Consider the following 19,012-nt stretch of genomic DNA (forward strand, 5'->3'; position numbering starts at 1 on the left):
CTACTTGAGCCACACTACCACTTCCAGTTTTCTGGTGGCTTATTGGAGATAAGAGTCTCACATACTTTCTTGCCCAGGCTGGCTTTGAACTGTGACCCTCAGAGTAGCTATGATTACAGGTGTAAGCCACCAATGTCTGACTTTCCTTCCTTCCTTCCTTCCTTCCTTCCTTCCTTCCTTCCTTCCTTTCTTTCTTTCTTTCTTTCTTTCTTTCTTTCTTTCTTTCTTTCTTTCTTTCTTTCTTTCTTTCTTTCTTTCTTTCGGTAGTCCTGGGGCTTGAACTCAGGCCCTGGGCCTGTCTGTGCTCTACCACTTGAGCCACAGTGCCACTTTTCTGTTTATGAGGTACTGAGAAATCGAACTCAGGGCTTCATGCATGCTAGGCAAGCACTCTACCACTAATCCACATTCCCAGCCCTTATCACTTCTTAAATTAAACTTCCACAAAGTCTTAGGACAAGAACAATGTATAGACAAGTTTTTTGCCAGCATATGACACGAACAGAGTCTAGTTCTATTTCCAATAGAATCTTTATTTCCATCTGAAATCTCATGAGCAGTCATTACTGTCTGTGTTCCTATCAGCATTCTGGTTCTCTGAGTTCTTACCAGATTTGGTCATTAAGGTCTGCTTACAGCTCTAGGCTCCATCCCTCAAGTTTTCTAAATTCATTCCACAAACCAGTTTCAAAGGCTTATGAGGTACATGGTCAGGTAGTCATGGCAATTGCCACATTTCTCTGGGACCAGTTTTCTGCATCAATTAGACATTCATTGCTGAGATTCAACCTGAGCAAGACAATTTATGCAAAGAAATATTTGTTTTAGCTTATACTTTCAGAGGTCTCATTACAGGGAAGGTATGGTAGACCAGAGTAGGTCATTATCCCCTTTTTTTCTATCTGGACCCACAGCCTATAGGATAGCACCACACACATTCAGGGAGAATTTTCCCTCCTCATTTAACCCTCACTGAAACATCCTCACAGACACCCAGAAACATTTTACTATCTCCTAGGTGCTTCACAACTCAATCAAAATGACAATCCAGATTAACTACTACATCTGTGTTGAGTATTTTACAATAATGTATTTATGTAAAATTAGGAATTTTTTGTTGTTGTTGGTGGTTATGGGGCTAGAACTCCAGGCTTGGCACTGTCCCTGAGCCTCTTTGTGCTCACAGCTAGAGCTCTATTACTTGAGCCATAGTGCCACTTCCATAATTTTTTAAATGGAAAAGAAGGGTTAGAAGAATAGTTCAAGGGCTGGGAAGATGGCTCAGTGGTAGAGTGCTTGCCTTGCATGCATGAGGCCCTGGGTTCTATTCCTCAGCACCACATAAGCAAAAAAGAAAAAAAGCTGGAAGTGGTGCTGTGGCTCAAGTGGTAGAGCGCTAGCCTTGAGCTGAAGAGCTGAGGAACAGCCTCCAGACAGGCCCCATCACCGGACCCCTCCCCCCCCCAAAAAAAAGAAGTATAATTCAAGTGGTAACATCCTTACATAGCTAGTGCAAGGCACTGAGTTCAAATTCTAATATCGTCAAGATTTTTTAAAAGCTGGGCACTGGTGGCTAATGCTTATAATCTTATTCAGGAGGCTGAGATCTGAGGATCATAGTTTGTAGCCAGGTGGGCAGGAAAGTCAGTGAGACTCTTATTTCCAATTAACCACCAGAAAATTAGATGTGGTACTGAGAGGGTTAGCCTTGAGCAAAAGAGTTCAGGAACCATTCCCAGACCCTGAGTTCAAGCCCCATGACTGAAAATTTTTTTTTGTCAGTCCTTGGGATTGAACTCAGGGCCTGGGCACTGTCCTTGAGCATGTTTTGCTCAAGGCTAGCACTCTACCTCTTGAGCCACAGCACCACTTCCGGCTTTTTGTGTGTATGTGATACTAGGGAATCAAACCCAGGGCTTCATGCATGCTAGGCAAGCACTCTACCACTAAGCCACATTCCCAGCCCACCTGACAGCATTTTTTTTAATGTGAAAAAGAAAAAAAATTTATGGCTGGAAATGTGGCTTAGTGGTAGAGTGCTTCATGAATATTCATGAAACCCTAGGTTCAATTCCTCAGAACCACATAAACAGAAAAGGCCGGAAGTGGTACTGTGGCTCAAGTAGCAGTGCTGGCCTTGAGCAAATGAAGCTCAGGGACAGTGACTGGGCCCTGAGGTCAAGCCCCAGGACAGGCAAAAAAAAAGTCAATGTTGCCATTGATAAGTTACTATGTTGTTTTTGTTTAGAGTTAAAACATATAATTTTCTTATTCTTTTGTGTCATTGTTGTTGTTGCTTGAGCTTGAACTCAAGGCGGGGCTGCTGTTCTTAGGTTTTCTCACTCAAGGGTAGTGCTCTGCTGCTTGAGCCACACCTCCCCTTCTGGCTTTGTGGTGGTTAATTGGTGATCAGTCTCTCAGACTTTTGTGTCCAGTCTGGCTTCTAACCACAATCTTAAGATCTCAGCCTCCTCAGTAGCTAGAAGTATAGCATTGAGCCACTCACTAGTTCCTGGCCTGCTTCCATTTATTTCCTTTTTTGTTGCTAGTACTGAGGCTTGTTGCTAGTACTCAGAGCCTTGCATTCTTGCTTTTTTCTGCTGAAGAATGATGCTCTACCACTTGAGCCACACCTCTGGCTCAGGCTTTTTGCTAGTTAGTTGTAGATAAAAGTTTCTTGAATTGGTATGCTTGGGTTCGGATGCCTAAGGCTCCCTACTCAGGAGGTCAAAGTTTGAAGCCAGCCTGAGCATACAAATCCAAGTAACTTTTTTTGCCCTTCCTTGTGATTGAACTCAGGGCCTGTGAACTGTCCCTGAACTTCTTTTGCTCAAGTCTAGCACCCTATCACTTGTGCCACAACACCACTTCTGGCTTTTTCTGTTTATATGGTTCTTGGGAATTGAACCCATAGCTTCATGCATACTAGGCATGGATTTTACCACTAAGCCACATTCCCAGCCCAAATCTAAGTAACTCTTATCTTCAACTAACCAGCAAAAAAAACAAACAAACAAAAACCTAGAAGTGGAGATGTATTCAGATGGTGAGCAAAACAGTTCCCCAGTTCAAGCCCCAGCATTGGTTAAAGACCAGAGTTATGGCTCAAGTGGTAAAGTACTTTCCTTGCAAGGGCAAAACTCTGAGTTAAAATTTCAGTGCCTTGCAAAAAAGACCTCCAAGCCGGAAATGTGGCTTAGTGGTAGAGTGCTTGCCTAGCATGCATGTAGCCCTGGGTTCGGTACCTCAATACCACATAAACAGAAAAAGCCAGAAGTGGCACTGGAGTATAAAAAAAAGCTCAGGGGGGCTGGGAAGGTAGCTCAGCGGTAGAGTGCATGCCTTGCAAGCATGAGGCCCTGGGTTCGATTCCTCAGCACCACGTAAACAGAAAAAGCTGGAAGTGGTGCTGTGGCTCCTGTGGTAGAGTGCTAGCCTTGAGCTGAAGAGCTGAGGGACAGTGCCCAGACCCAGCGTTCAGGCCCCACGACCAGCAAAAAAAAAAAAAAAAGCTCAGTGACAGTGCCCACGCCCTGAGTTCAAGTCCCATCCCAGAGGGGGGGGGGAGAGGAGATACATTGATAAAAAATGTATCTTAAAGGGGGGGCAAATACATCATGTATATGTAATACATAGTATATGTACTGTGTATTCTATATAGATGGTATGGAATAGATTCATGAAGCAGATTCCCAATTCCAGGCTGAAATTAAAATTGATGAGTTGGTTAGTGTTATAGTTTTTATGTCCTCTATGTTTCAAGACTTTGGTTAGTGTGTTTATATTTTTCTTTAAAATATCAAATGAATACTTGTTAAAAATTGAAACTTTATTAAAGTATCTACAGCTGTAAATCAATGTCCTCCATCCTTTCATTGTCCAGTTTTGTACCCCAGATATATCTGTTTAATAGGTTCCCTACCTGATCAATGTTTTATTTCTATACATTTACAAATGCAGATCCTCTGAAAATTCCTTGACAACCCATCTGCCACCCCAGACAATACCAAGGGGAAATAGAATATTTGAGGGCTTACTATGTGCCAGAGCCATTTTAAGGTGCTGCCCGGTGAACTGGTTTCAGTGCCCCCTGCCCTCCACAATGTGTTCTGGCTTGTCCACTTGCCCTTCTGTTCCCTATTCTTCAGGCAGTTGGAGATGTCTTTAATTTTAAGAATGCAAATCAAATCAAATATTGTCTCTTTCAGCGGCTTCCACTATGCTCGAATCAAATTCGAGTTCCCTAGCAAATCCTACTATCTTCTAAGGTTGCCTTTATTGGGCTGTGCGTGAGTAGCTCAAAGGCAGTCACAAGCAAGGGACCTGGTAGCACCGCCAAGGGAGCTCCCTCCCAAGGGACAGAGGCGGGGCTTCTCGTGCGGGGTGGGGGTGGGGTGGGGGGTGGAGCTTCAAATCAAGTGTGATCAGAGCCGCAGGGGGGGGCGGGGGAGGATTTCGACCGCGGAGGAGCGTGGGGGAGCTGGGCCGTGGACCCCTGCACTCTCCTGCGGGTCCCGCCGAGCCACTGCGGGCGGAGGTGAGCGTCCACCCCTGGTCTGGGGGCGGGCTCAAATTTACTCGGCCGGCTTTGGTTCCTCCAGGCGGGGCAGTTCCCACGGGACCTGGCGCGGAGGTGGCAGCCTTTGGGGAGCCTGCGGGAAAGGCTGCTGAAGGGGCCAGGAGGCCTGCCCCAACCCTTGGTGAACCCCGCCTCTTCTCCCCTCCCCCAGGCCTCGCTCGGTGCCAGCCAAGACCTAGCTGCATCTTCGGGGACAGCGGGGCAGCGGTCGGCAGCGAGGCCAGAGAGCGGCCAACATTGGGGATGCAAGGTACCGGCATTAGTCAAGGCCAAGTGGCCCTAGAGAGGGAGTTGGGGCCGGGCCTGTAGCGTTTCTCTCACTTGTTTCGAGGAAGGTGGCCTCTGAGGAGAGAGAATGTGGGGGGCGGGCAGACAGGCTTCGCGGGTAACTACTAGGCTCTCTCTGTGTGTCTGTGTGTGTATAATAGATATATTACACACACATGTATTCATTTCGTCTAATTGCTTTTAAAATTTTCAGCAGTATACCTTGTGTATTTTACTATAGTAGGGATTCCAAATTTATCCCGATTTTTAAAACGATACATTGCATTGTGTGATTTACTACAGTTTATTTAACCATTTCCTGGTTGTGGTACACTAGCTTGTTTCCCTTTGGGGGGAGGGGACTATTCCAAGTATTGCCGTAATGAATGGGTTTGTGTATGTTTCATGCACATGTATGAGTATTTCTGTAGGAGAAATTTCTTAGAAGAGAAATTGCTGGGTCAAAGTGTGTATGCATTTTGCATTTTGATAGATTTGACCAAATTTCCTTCCCTAAAGGCTATACTAATTAACACTACCCAGTTTTCTGCGGGAGTGCTTATTTTTTCCAAAGCTGTGTCAAATTGTCATCAATCTTACTAATTTCGGCCAATATAAAGGTCAAAAATCGTATGTCATTGTTTTTATTTGTTATTTCCTCATTATTAGTAAAACTGAACATTTTTGTTTGATTAGGAAAGTGAACAGGCAAACATCGATAATCTTCGTGTGTATAAGCAACAAGCATTTTGGAAATTTAATACGGAATTTTTTTTTACCCCTTCCTCAGTAGCAAGAAAAACTAATAAGAATACCTGAAAGTAAACTATAAAACTTTATTAAGTAATACAATGAGCGTGTTTGCATAAATGAAGGAGGATACCATGCTTTGGGATAAGAATGCTCTATTTTGTTGTGATGTCCATTTTTCCTATATTGCCTTATGCAATTGTTGCAATTTCAATAAATACACCAAGTTTTTGAAACTTAATATGATTCCAAAGTTCATGGGGGGGATGGTTAGAAATAACCGAGAAAATATTTTTAAAGATTAGTAAAGCTGTGGGAATTTATTCTATTAAAATGTATTCTAAAGGAATGCTATTTAAATTGGAATGGACAGAACAATATATTGGAATGGAAAAGCCCACAGATCGAGTCAGATTGGATATCAAGATTTGTTGGAGAAACATTGTTGGCTAGACATGGGAAAACTGCCATATTAAAAGATTCAAGCAGTCACCCTCCACCCCCAAGCTCGAATTTGCCTTTGAGGGCAGAATCCTTTGTTTGGAGAAAACCACTTTATTGGATCGTTTTGGTTATGCCAAGGAAACGCTTCAGTTGTTAAAACTGGTAGCTTTGAAGGTAGAACTAACGATACGAGGGCCTTTAGTTAGATTAAGATGGATTCAGGTTAGCCTGCAGTGCGACGAGTAGTTTGGATGTTATAGGTCTTTTAAATTTTCTCCAGTCTAATGGGGAAAAACGTTATGTCATTGCTTTCATTTGCATTTGCGTGCTTATTGTGAGATTGAACACCTTTTTATGTGTTAGTCAAGGATAATATTATTCCTGGAGGCAAATAACAATGGGAAACATATTGCTCCCCTTCCAGAATGGAGTTTGACTAATTGGTACAGCCCTGCCGGGAAGCGTGACAATAAACAGGTTGACTTTTTAAATTTTCTTCTGGCACTAAGCAGGCTCTAGACACCTAGATCGGGGGCGGAGGCAGTTTTCAGGACATGGCCGAGATTTGGCGCTGAGCTGTGTCATCGCGAGGTTTGGCAGCTAGCTCCGCAGTGGGTCGGAAACCTCGTGGTAGGCGAGATCCCTGCAGGACGGGAGCTTCCTCCCTTTCCCCGAAAAACTCCCAGTCATTTTCACGAAGCCCCGCCTTTCTCCTTTTTAGGCGTGTGTGTCTGGTCTCGCGAGATCTTGTTTCCTAAAGGCTAGGCGCGGGCGGCATCCTGCGGCGAATTTCGAAGGTCTCGTCGAAGCTAAGCCTAATATCGCGATAGTTCTCATAGCGCATGCGGGAGCCGGTGGCGGCAGGTCGGCCCCGCCCCTAGGTGCTTCGTGAGATTGTGCGTCATTTGCTTTTTGCTTCGCGTAGGGTGAGAACTGAGCGGTAGCGACCTCGGCTTTGGTTCGGGGGAGGGGTCTAGGAAGGGCTGGGCTCAGGCTTTGCCTGTCGGGCCGAGGTTCTCGCGGGATCGTGTGGAGGCAGCAGCGGTTCGGTCACTGACTGCAGCACCGCGAAGGCTACAGCAGTGTCTTCTGCTGGTGCTGTTCTTAACTGGTGAGTTCTCGCGGGAGCGGTGTTATGTCCTCGTGGGATTGGTTAGTGGTGGTTGAGGTACCTTGGGGGGTTGACGGGGGAGGGGGGGGGAACCGTGACTAGGGTCGGTCCGCCTGCCGTTAAAATGGCGGCGGAGGCTGATCTCTATCCAGCTAGGACCCGGGACTAAGGTGTTGGCTATCGGTGTTTGTGACGCTTCTTAGATACCTGACGTTAACGGGGTGACGAATGGCGGAACGTTGAGTGCGAGTATATTCTACCTGCGACGAAGACCATCCGGTTTCTAATCCGTTTTGGCGACACTGTTTCCCGGGCCTTGGCCTCGTGTGGGCCTGCCTTTGCCCCCACCAATTGGTCTACGCCTTCGTTTTGCCGCCGCAGTGGGCGGGTTGGAAAGTACGGGAGGGGTGTCCGGAGTTAGTTGGGTAGTGGGTTGGTGGTTAGCTTGGTCGGTGGGAAAGGGGTGCAACCAGCGATGGAGCAACCCATCTCCCTACCACTTTGCCAGCCTGCTTCTGTTTTTAGTCCTGGAGATGACCCACATGAGTCCCCCAGTTTTAGAGATGAGGTGGGCTCTACTTCCCCAACACCCACTTTCTTTGAGCTAAGGTTGAGGTGTCAAGCTGTATTGTCTGTATTCCTCTCCTTTCTTCCGCAATTCTATCGCCCGATTAAATTTCCTTCATCTACGTGGATAGTTGGGGTTCATATTTAAGGAGGGGGAAGTCACAGCTTCTCCATGTCATTCTCCTTTCCCAGCCTCAGTTTAGAGTACAATCTGAGTCGTCTACCCTCTTCACCGACCCCGTTGGCGCAGGCATTAAATAGAGCCTCGTTCTCTGCATTTACTCCATCTTTGTGGATGGAACCACAGTAGCCTTCCATTTCCTAAGATCCTCACGCTTATTTGGCCCTGATCCGGGGACAGTGCACCGATTGCTTCAACTCAATGTTGTTAGAACACTTTTAGGCCGAACAATGTATGTGTCCGTGGTTGGATGATTGCAATCCTTGAATCATCCTCATTCGTGGTTTTTAGTCTTTTCTCCCTAATAACTGGCTCCTCCACCACAGAAAAAGGCTTTAGAGAATAATTCCTAACTTTTCCTCCATTCTCCATGAAAGCCTTGAGACCCGCCCCCTTTCCCCACCTAGCTAAATTTCTGGTAGCCTCTTCATCTGTTGACATTCTATTTCTTTTGCCAACTGCATTGTACAGCCTATCTTTTCTTAATTCTTCTGCGTTCACCTCCCTGCTCTGTTACTAGTGGTTTAATTCTCCAGAGGGGTCAGCCTACTTCTACATTTTCCTCCCTCCACGTGTTAAGATTGTCACTGTCCTGCTCCTCAAACATTGCCCCTTGTTCCACTTTATGCCCCCCCTTTTATTACAATTAATTCCTTATTATTTGTTTCCTTTGTAGATTACATGTTCCGAATTGCTTTCTTTTAACTCCAGTGTTGCATAGATTGAGGAGGAACCAACATTTCCTATTCATGCAAGGCAGTCTGGTATAGTAGAAATATTGTTTCCTTTGAGTGTACACTGAACCTTGGCTTCTATATAATGGGGCTAGTAGTACTTAAAGTATTGCTGTTGGAATTATTTTTTAAAGTTCCTCGTTCATCATAGGCAAATTGTAAGTTTGTGTTAACTTTTTCTTTGTATGAGAATACATTGGTAAATGCACCTAAGTCATATGCTACATTTAAATCATTGGTATATTTCTAGGCTCAATTTTAAATTTTGGATCTTTTTTCCTTATCTGCCACTAGAGTGGTTAATGATATTTGAATATTACTGCTAGTCTCGAAACTTCTACTAGTATTAGACATACAGTGCAAAAATCACTCTTCTGGGACTACCACTGGCCAGGATAGTTCAGTCAACCACACCCAGGTGTTTTACCTCTTGAAAAGGATACCTCATCCCTTGCTTACTCATTCCCTCCATGTCCTGTCATTTTATCCTACAAAAGTAACGAAATCTGGTGTCATGTATTTTGCTGTGGTAAGGCCATTGCTAGCTAGTTTTCATGCACTTTCCCCGTAGTATATTCATTTGACTCCTCAGATCAGTAAGAAGGTCTGCTATTTGGCATCTTACCCAAGCAAGATAATTCCTACTTGAGAGATGTTGGAAAGATGATTGCAAAACTAAGCTGCTTTTTCCAAGGGAATCACTGCCTGTTCTTTGATACACTATTTCCTGTTGTGCTTTTGCTATTTTGTATCTTCTTGTATACTATGAAGTAGAAGCAACTATATTGGTTGGCAGATAGTTTTCTTTATAGTTAATATTTTGATTAGCTCAATATCAAAGTGATTGCTTTTTTTCTTAATTATTTTGGAAGTATACCAAGATTGAACTATAGTGGGATTTAGTTTTGAACTTCAGGGTTTGTTATGTTTAGTTTCAAGTTCTTTGGAGGTAAAAATTGTACCCTTTTTCATTGGAAGATAGGAAATTGCTTTTAGTATTCTGCCTTGGTACTTTTTGCAGTGAGTTAAGCATTGATCACAAATTGACTCTTAATATGACTCTTCTCCAGTATTATAATAAATCTGGAAATGATAATCTATGTGTAACCTAAAAGGTTTAATTTATTCTAGGTAGATTTCTTCTCAGGTATCTCTTCTCTCTAAGAAGAAATCTACCTATAATAAAGAAGAAGAGAGAAAGGAGTGGCAATACCAAACAAAAACTTGGTCTAAGGTTCAGTGGCAAAGGAGTTTCCAGGATGTTTCTCTTTTGTCTCCCAGTATGGCCTAAGAGCATGTGTGAAGGTGAAAAATAATTTTATATGTACAATATTTTTTCACAAATGTGATACCTTTTCCTTATTATCTGTTTATAGTGAGGAATAAAAAATGTCTATAAGATAAGTAGCTATCTGTAATTCATTTGAGTTGAGAAGAATTGAGTTTTTAGGGATACTGTTTACATGTTATGTTAAAAATATTGTTGTGACTATTAGTTTCTGAATTCTTCAGTTATTTATCATAGCAGATCATGCAAAATACATGTTGGTATGTGACAGCTTTTGCTTCAGAAATAATATGTTTAAAGCTTTTATGTGATGGTCAGCTCCCCCACACTAATAAATGTTTATTCTCTCCCCCTGCCCACCTTTTTTGTAGGTCCTCCAGTAGCCTAACCTGAGTGGGTTAGTGCTTCAGAGGAACCAGCAGACCAACTTGGTCGGGAAGGTTCAGGAAGCTGTTGAAGTAGTGTTGAGATTTCCTACCAGGATGAGTATGAGTGGCTGTGATTTTAGGTTAGTTTTTTTTAGATTTTCGTGGATATTTGTAATTTACTTTCTGAAATGGAGATATGGTGGGTTGTTTCATTGTGAAATTGAGCTGCTTGGTTTCTTCCATTGTCTGGGTCAGATCTGGTTGTTTCTTGCATTATAGAGGATGAAGCTGAATTACTGAATTAAAGAAAACTGTTTAAGTGGATTCTGCCTGAACATGAGTTTTAAAATTACTCAACAATTGAAAGATAGTTCATATAAACAAATATTTGTGCTAGTACTGGTGATTGAACTCAAGAGTCTGGATGCTTAGCATTTTTACTCAAGGCTGGCACTCTACCACTTGAACTACAGCTCCACTTCATTTTATAAACAATTCCTTAAGTGATTACTGTGAAAAAATTTAAACAGAAAAATCGAATATTATAATCTCTCTAATGTACCCATTACAAACATTGATCAACTTTCAGTCATTCTTTATCTTCTGTACTTCGGCCCATTGCCTCCTATTATGTTGAAATAAGCCTCCGTTGTCATTGTTTTTATTAGTAAAATGTTTCTATCTCTAAAGACAAGAGGATTTTTTATTTATTGTGAAAATACTGTACAGAGGAGTTACAATTACAAGGGCAAGATAATGAGTACATTTCTTATCAAGCATTGTAGCCTCCTTTATTTCCCCTTCCCATCCCTTCCCATCCTCCCCCGCCTCCCCAAGACAAGAGTTTTTTTGAAACAAAACCTCAATCATTCTCACAATTGAAAAAATCAACTTCTTAAAAATAGCAAAGTTATGGGGCTGGGAAGGTGGCTCAGTGGTAGAGTGCTTCCCTTGCATGTCTGAGGCCCTGGGTTCGATTCCTCAGCACTACATAAGCAAAAAGAAAAAAAGCTGTAAGTGGCTCAGTGGCTCAAGTGGTAGAGTGCTAGCTTTGAGCTGAAAAGCTGAGGGACAGAGCCCAGGCCCAGAGTTCAGGCCCCACGACTGGACCAAAAAAATAAAATAAAATAAAATAAAAATAGCAAAGTTAAACTAGAGTTTAAATTTCCACAATTTTTTGTTTTGTTACATTTTTTAGTTTGTGTAACTCACAATCCAGATAGACTATTCATCAGAAAAGATTGATATGGCTTTTAAATCTGAAAGTTCTGCCTTGTGTTTTTCCTTTCCTGTATATTTGTTGGAAGAAATTATTCTGTAGAGTTTTCACCACATTGGGAAATTACAGCCCATAGTAGTGTCTAACCCATTCTTGTTAAGCCAAAGACCCTGGAGGGCTCATTATAATGGAACAATAGTAGTAATCTCCTGTATCCCAGTTGGAGTTAATACTGCTTGCCTAGTCACTATACTGAAATTACTAGTCATGTATTCCATTTTCTGTAGCAAAGTCTGATTTGATACCCTACTTCAATTCCATGTCTTGGCCCAGCTTACTGTTCTAAATGAAAAGTAGGACTTCTGGTAGAAGAAGCTAATGTTTCCTAGATAATGACCTGATTGTGCCTTTGGGGGTTTTGGTGAATGGTTACAATATCCTTAGGTATATACTGTGTTACAATGTTGCTGTTGATGTTGATACTTCAGCTGCTCTGACCCACAACATCTAAGCTATTAAAATCTCCTGATGAGGTCATCTGGTTGTCACAGTTTTTTTTTTTTTTTTTTTTTTTTTTAGTTTAGTATAGTTTTTGGCCAGTCCTGGGGCTTGAAGGGTGGGTCTGAGCACTGTCCCCGAGCTTCTTTTGCACAAGGACAGTGCTCTATCACTTGAGCCACAGCACCACTTCTAGCTATTTTTTTATGTGGTACTAAGGAATGGAACCCAAGGCTTGGTGCATGCTAGGCAAGCACTCTACCACTAAGCCACATTCCTAGCCCTGTCACCAATTTTGAATACTTTTTGAGAGCTTATACTTATATCCTGACTTTCAGTGACTTGATTTTTTTTTTTTTTTTTTGGGGTCCGGTCGTGGAGCCTGAACTCTGGGCCTGGGCGCTGTCCCTCAGCTCTTCAGCTCAAGGCTAGCACTCTACCACTTGAGCCACAGCGCCACTTCCGGCTTTTTTCTTATGTGGTGCTGAGGAATCGAACCCAGGGCCTTGAGCATGCAAGGCAAGTACTCTACCACTGAGCCACCTTCCCAGCCCCAGTGACTTGATATTTTTCCTGTTACCTGGAAACAATGTTGCTTCTGGTATAAAAGCCCTTTAAGTTGTTTGTCTCCTTGCTCAGCCTTAGACCTGTTGGGATCTGTACTGTATCCCTTCCATAGTCAAAACCAGAGACTAGAAGTAAGACATACACTGGCTGTAACTAGTCTTTGTCACACCAGTGTGGGAAGATCAAAGTTTATACTATCTTTAAAATAAGAATTTTAAGTTGAAGGGGCAGAAAGGGGAAAATCATCATGGATTAAAATTTTGGGGTATTTAGGTGAAATATGATTGTGAATCAACAGTGCTGTGATTGTTCAGGTGATGAGTTCAGGCCTTTCAGTTCTGTGTTCATTGTTGGAGAAGTAAATCAGTATTTGAAAATTGGCTAAATATTACAAGAATAATTTATTGTGAATTTGCAGCTAGTTCATGCTTTTAACAAATTATTTTGAGCACATTGGATATAAGAAGCTTAAACAAGATCACTTTAAGCCCAAACAAATTTGTGATACGTCATGATTGTAGAGTATTGGTACATAATTTTGCATACTGTTTGACTTTTTTTTTTTTTTTGTCGGTCCTGGGGCTTGAACTCTGGGCGTGGGCGCTGTCCCTCAGCTCTTCAGCTCAAGGCTAGCGCTCTACCACTTGAGCACAGCACCATTTCCATTTTTCTGGTGGTTAATTGGAGATCAGAGTCTCACGGACTTTCCTGCCTGGGCTGGCTTTGAACCACGATCCTCAGATCTCAGCCTCCTGAGTAGCTAGGATTACAGGCATGATCCCCCAGTGCCCAGCTTTGACATTCTAATATTTGAATATTTTCACTTGTTATCGGCCCTAAGATTACAGTAAATATGAAGTTGGTTTTTTTCCCCCTTTTGTATGTTTTCTAGTACCAGTTCAAAGTATTAAATGCCAGACTTGGTTGTTTTGAAAATTCTTGTGCTTCACATTCCATGTTTCCTCTACTGGAGTAAGATTAAGTTGAAAACTGTTTAGTTGTGATAAATGTTTGGCTGCTTTACAATGATCTCATCACCTATAAAGTAGAATACTCACAAGCACTTGTGTTCTTAGTATTTTCCTTTGTTGTTTTCTGACTCCTGTCCTCAATGACTGGTTACCAGATATTTATATATGCTAATGCAAGGGGTAATTCAGCTCTTAAGATTCTTTGGGAGCTTCTCATTTGATGTGTCACTGGGGTATAGTTGCTAAAACTTGATGTACTTGTTGACCAGCTTGGTTTTCTGGCTATAGAAACATTCTCAGATAGTGAAGGGGAGTGGCTCTCACAGTAAAACGACTATAGGTTTTGTTTGGACTGAGAATTTTCAACTTTGAGTTCTCTTAAAGAATTTTAAATCATTTGGTTTTCAAGATTACCATGTTGTAAATTGATCACGAAAAGTAATTTCACAGGAGTTGATGTTTTTGTTTTTGTAATGATTTCACTAAATGGAAATAACCGACTTAAATAGATAAATGTTAAAATTCTCAACTCCAAGATTCTGTTTGTATAATTTTTTTTTTGGTTGGTCATGGGGCTTGAACTCTGGGCCTGGGTGCTGTCCTTCAGCTCTTCAGCTCAAGGCTAGTGTTCTATCACTTGAGCCACAGCGCCACTTCTAGCTTTTTCTGCTTATGTGGTAATGAGGAATTGAACCCAGGGCCTCATGTATGCAAGGCTAGCACTCTACCATTGAGCCACCTTCCCAGCCCCATTGTATAATCTTTAAGTATTAAAAGAAAGCAGGTTTTTCTTTCTGTTTGGCCCGAGGACTGTCCCTGAGCTTTTGTGCTCAAGGTTAGCACTCTACCATTTGAATTACAGCTCTACTTCTGGATTTTTGGTGTTAATTAGAGATGAGTGTCTCAAGGATTTTCCTGTCTGGGCCGACTTTGAACTGTGATCCTCCCATCTTAGGCTACTGAGGAGCTAAGATTTCCTGTGTGAACCCCAGTGACCTGCTTCTTTTACTTTTTTGCCAGTCCTAGGACTTAAACTCAGGGCCTGGGCACTGTCCCTGAGTTTATTTTGCTCAGGGCTATCACTCTACCAATTGAGCCACTGTGCCATTTCTGACTTCATCTGTTTATATGGTACTAAGGAATCAAATCCATAGCTTCATGTATGCTAGGCAAGCAGTCTACCACTAAGCCATATTCTCAGCCTGTATTTTTTTAATTTTAATTTTTTGCTCATCCTGGGGCTTGAACTCTGGGACCAGATACTGTCCCTGAGCTTCTTTTTGCTGAAGGCTGGTATTTTACCATTTGAGCTACAACACTACTTATGTTTTTTCCTGAGTAGTTTATTGGAGATAAGAGTCTCACAGACTTCTGCCTGGGCTGGCTTTGAACTGTGATCCTCAGATCTCAGCCTCCTAAGAGTAGTTAGAATTACAGGCATGACCCACTGGTATCCTTCTTTTTTGTTGTTTTCATTTTTAAGATGTACAGAGGGGTTATTTCATAAGTCAGGTCAGTTTTTCCTTTTTTGTAGTCATTAAGTAGTGACTGAAAAAAAGACTAAAAGTAGGGAGGATTTAAATTATTCTAGAGTGACCTAATTAGATTTAAAGGATTGGTGAGTCCTAGCATACTGTCATTAATTTATGTACTAGCACAACAAGAATTTAATTCTTATAATTAGATACTAGAAATAATTGCTCTGAAAGGTATATTGCATTTGGTGTAATGGCTTATGTTTTAGAAAAGTTTTAAAAGATTGCCTAGATAATTTTGTTATTTACTGTATTACTGTTACCTCTTTTTTTGTTTTGTTTTGTTTTTCTTTTTTTCGGTCATGGGGCCTGATCTCTGGGCCTGGGCACTGTCCCTCAGCTCTTCAGCTCAAGGCTAGCACTCTACCATTTGAGCCACAGCACCACTTCTGGATTTTTCTGCTTATGTGGTGTTGAGGAATCGAACACAGGGCCTCAGGCATGCAAGGCAAGCATTCTACCACTGAGCCAACTTCCCAGCCCCTATCCAATTGTTTTCTATGAATAACAATATAATGAAAAGCTGTTGGGCCAAGATGTGGTTGCAGATTGGCATAAGAAGTTGATACTGTAATACTACTAGTTTACAGTCTTTAGATGGGCCTAGCCTGCTTCTGTTATTTTCCTCTTTGGTTTCTGTTTTGTTGCTTTACGTGTTTTCCTCACTTTTTCCCTTTCCCTTCCATCTCCTCCTTTCTCCCGCATGTCAAAAAATGTCTGTGCTTCATATAAATTATGTCATAAGTGCACCAAATGTTTACATATTTCCATTTTTATTTATAAAACGGGAATAAAAAATGCATACTTTATAGGTTGCTGTGAGCATTTAAGTACAATGATATATATTAAAATGTTGAAATTTTAGAGTACAAAGAGAAGGCCATCATAGTTTGTGTACAATTGATAGATAATAGCTATGTTATTTGGCAGATTATTTCATCATTGAGCCAGTTTTCTCATCATTTAAATGAGGGCAATGATATTCATTCAACAACTACAAATTGAGAACTACTCATTGCTGCCACATACTGGGAATACAGAGAGAAGCATTTGGAAAATGGAGAACCAAGTGGTCTTAGGGGAGGGAGACTTGAAATCACATTCAGAAGGATCAGTACAACAATATGTGGAATTGACAGAATGTAACAGCAATTTATAGGAGGGCATCTGAGAATGTCATAGAGACATTTGTTAGAATTAAGCAAGGGGCTGGGAAAGTGGCTCAGTGGTAGAGCACTTGCCTTGCCTTACATGCATGAGGCCCTGGGTTCGATTCCTCAGCACCACATAAGCAAAAAGAAAAAAGCTGGAAGTGGCGCTGCGGCTCAAGTGGTAGAGTGCTAGTCTTGAGCTGAAGAGCTGAGGGACAGCGCCCAGGCCCAGAGTTCAGGCCCCATGACTGGACCCCCCCCCCCAAAAAAAAATAGAATTAAGCAAGATATGTGAAACTAGATCATGAGCTCAAAAACACTAAAGATGAAATTGTTTAAAGTGGATTTTACCACTTCATTAAAGATATTAATAGACTCTAGTGAGGTGCTCTAAAGATATACTTCTGTATATCTAAAAGGATTTCTCTATCCTTTTCATCATTTTCTCATATCACTGAATCAATTCAGGAAACTAGAAAATGTATGTGCATTTTGGGGGGAAAGTCATAATTATTATTTTCTTTTGCTAGACCTGGGGCTTGAACTCAAGGCTTGGGCACTGTCCCTGAGTTGCTTTTGCTCAAGGCTCGCACTCCACCATTTGAGCCATAGCACCACTTCTGGCTTTTTCTGTTTATGTGGTACTGAGGAATCAAACCCAGGGCTTCATGCATGCTAGGCAAGCACTCTACCACTATGCCCCATTTCCAGCCCCAAAATTAAATATCTTGATGAGGTCAGCTAGGATTGCAGAAGTGAACTACTGGTGCCTGGTAAACCCTAGATTGGATATTACCCAAACTAGGCTTCTTAATTTATATAGACCTAGATTTAGAGATCTGACTTGCCCAAGATATCATGACTGTATAGTGGTGAGGTTGGGTATCAAGCTCAGATTACCTAGTCTGGTATTATTCCCATTTGCTTGTTAATCTTCTTCTGTCTGCCCATCTGTTTGTCTATATCTATTTAGCTTATCTATGTATTTTCAGTTTTTTTTTTTTTGTTGGTCGTGGGGCTTGAACTCTGGGCCTGGGCGCTGTCCCTCAGCTCTTCAGCTCAAGGCGAGCGCTCTACCACTTGAGCTGCAGCGCCACTTCCAGTTTTCTGGTGGTTTATTGGAGATAGGAGTCTCATGGTCTTTCCTGACCGGGCTGGCTTTGAACCGTGATCCTCAGATCTCAGCCTCCTGAGTAGCTAGGATTACAGGCGTGAGCCACCAGCGCCCGGCGTATTTTCAGTTTTGAGACTTGTTTTTTTTATGTAGCCCAGGCTGACCTGGTACTTAAGGTATTTGTTTTCTTTGTTTTTCATTTATTTTGTAAGTTCTGGGGCTTGAAATCACGGGCTGGGTTCTATCTCTGAGCTTTTTTACTCAAGGCTAGCATTCTATCACTTGAGCCACAGCTATACTTTCATTATTAATCTTTTTATTTCATTTTATTTAATTTTTTTGTGGGTCCTGGACCTTGCTTGGGCCTGGGTGCTTCTTTTGTTCAAGGCTAGTGCTCTACTACTTGAGCTGCAGTACCATGTCCAGCTTTTTAAGAGTATTTTATTGGAAATAAGAGTCTCAGAGGGCTGGGAATGTGGCTTAGTAGTAGAATGCTTAGCATGCATGAAGCCCTGGGTTTGATTCCTCAGTACCACATAAGCAGAAAAGGCCAGAAGTGGTGCTGAGGCTCAAGTGGGTAGAGTGCTAGCCTTGAGCAAAAGCAGCTCTCAGGGACAGTGCCCAGGCCCTGAGTTCAAGTTCCATGACTGGCAAAAAAAAGTCTCGGGGACATAACTGCCTGGGTTAAGTTTGAACCATGATCCTCAGATCTCAGCTTCATTTTTCCTGTTACTAAGTGCCACCAGGTATCTTCCATAAAAGTGTAGAACAGTCATATTCTTAAAAAATTATCACAAAAATAGAGTAGATAGAAATTTAAGTAAGAGGTCTGGGAAGGTGGTTCAGTGGTAGAGCGCTTGCCTTGCATGCCTGAGGCCCTGGGTTCGATTCCTCAGCACCACATAAGCAAAAAGAAAAAAGCCAGAAGTGGCGCTGGGGCTCAAGTGGTAGAGCGCTAGCCTTGAGCTGAGGAGCTGAGGGACAGTGCCCAGGCCCAGAGTTCAGGCCCCACGAGCGGACCCCCCCCCCCAAAAAAAAAGAAATTTAAGTAAGAAACGCAGAAATCTAATGGAAGTAATTTATTTTCTTTTTGACTGCATTTATTACATGCCAACATAAGATTTGTTTTAAAACTTTTTTTTACAGTTTGATTTGGCTATCTTTTTCCATGCATATATTTCAGTTCCATAAACCAGTAGTTGGAACTGAATTCCCTGATTGTAAAACTTTTCAATGGATGTTTTCCGGGACAGAAATGTAATTTATTGGCAGAGGATTTGTAGCATCCACCAGACTCTGGACTTAATCTCAGCATGGCAGAAGAGAAGAAAATGTTTCTGAACTCATCTTTCTTTATTTTGAATTATAAAAGTAACATGTCTGTTTGTTCAATAAAAATAAAAAAAATAGGGTCTGGGAAGGTGGCTCAGTGTAAGAGTGCTTGCTTTGCATGCATGAGGCCCTGGGTTCGATTCCTCAGCACCACATAAGCAAAAAGAAAAAACCCGGAAGTGGCGCTGTGGCTCTAGTGGTAGAGCGCTAGCCTTGAGCTGAAGAGCTGAGGGACAGCGCCCAGGCCCAGAGTTCAGGCCCCATGACTGGATCCCCCCCAAATAAATTTCAGCTAAAATTACGCATTTCTCCAAAAGACAGTTCACTTTTATTTGT

At 42.1% G+C, this 19,012-nt stretch overlaps 1 protein-coding gene across 16 annotated transcripts in view; it reads left to right on the forward strand.

Annotated features, from left to right (window-relative positions):
- Positions 1-4,465: 4,465 nt before the first annotated feature.
- Positions 4,466-19,012, forward strand: part of Huwe1 (HECT, UBA and WWE domain containing E3 ubiquitin protein ligase 1) — a 172,728-nt gene continuing 158,181 nt past the window's right edge. For 8 of the 16 annotated variants that reach the window (XM_070040421.1, XM_070040415.1, XM_070040429.1 and 5 more), the window contains exons 1-3: positions 6,938-7,151; positions 8,576-8,663; positions 10,293-10,429. The gene's annotated coding sequence lies outside the window, so the exon portion shown is untranslated. Of the gene's footprint in view, positions 4,538-4,729; positions 4,830-6,937; positions 7,152-7,392; positions 7,548-8,426; positions 8,664-9,764; positions 9,939-10,292; positions 10,430-19,012 lie in introns of those variants that run through there. The other 8 variants (XM_070040428.1, XM_070040430.1, XM_070040419.1 and 5 more) reach the window with 7 other exon arrangements.

This window comes from Dipodomys merriami, unplaced genomic scaffold, assembly GCF_024711535.1.
Source record: "Dipodomys merriami isolate MVZ:Mamm:240054 unplaced genomic scaffold, mDipMer1.0.p SCAF_3, whole genome shotgun sequence".
Taxonomy (NCBI): Eukaryota; Metazoa; Chordata; class Mammalia; order Rodentia; family Heteromyidae; genus Dipodomys; species Dipodomys merriami.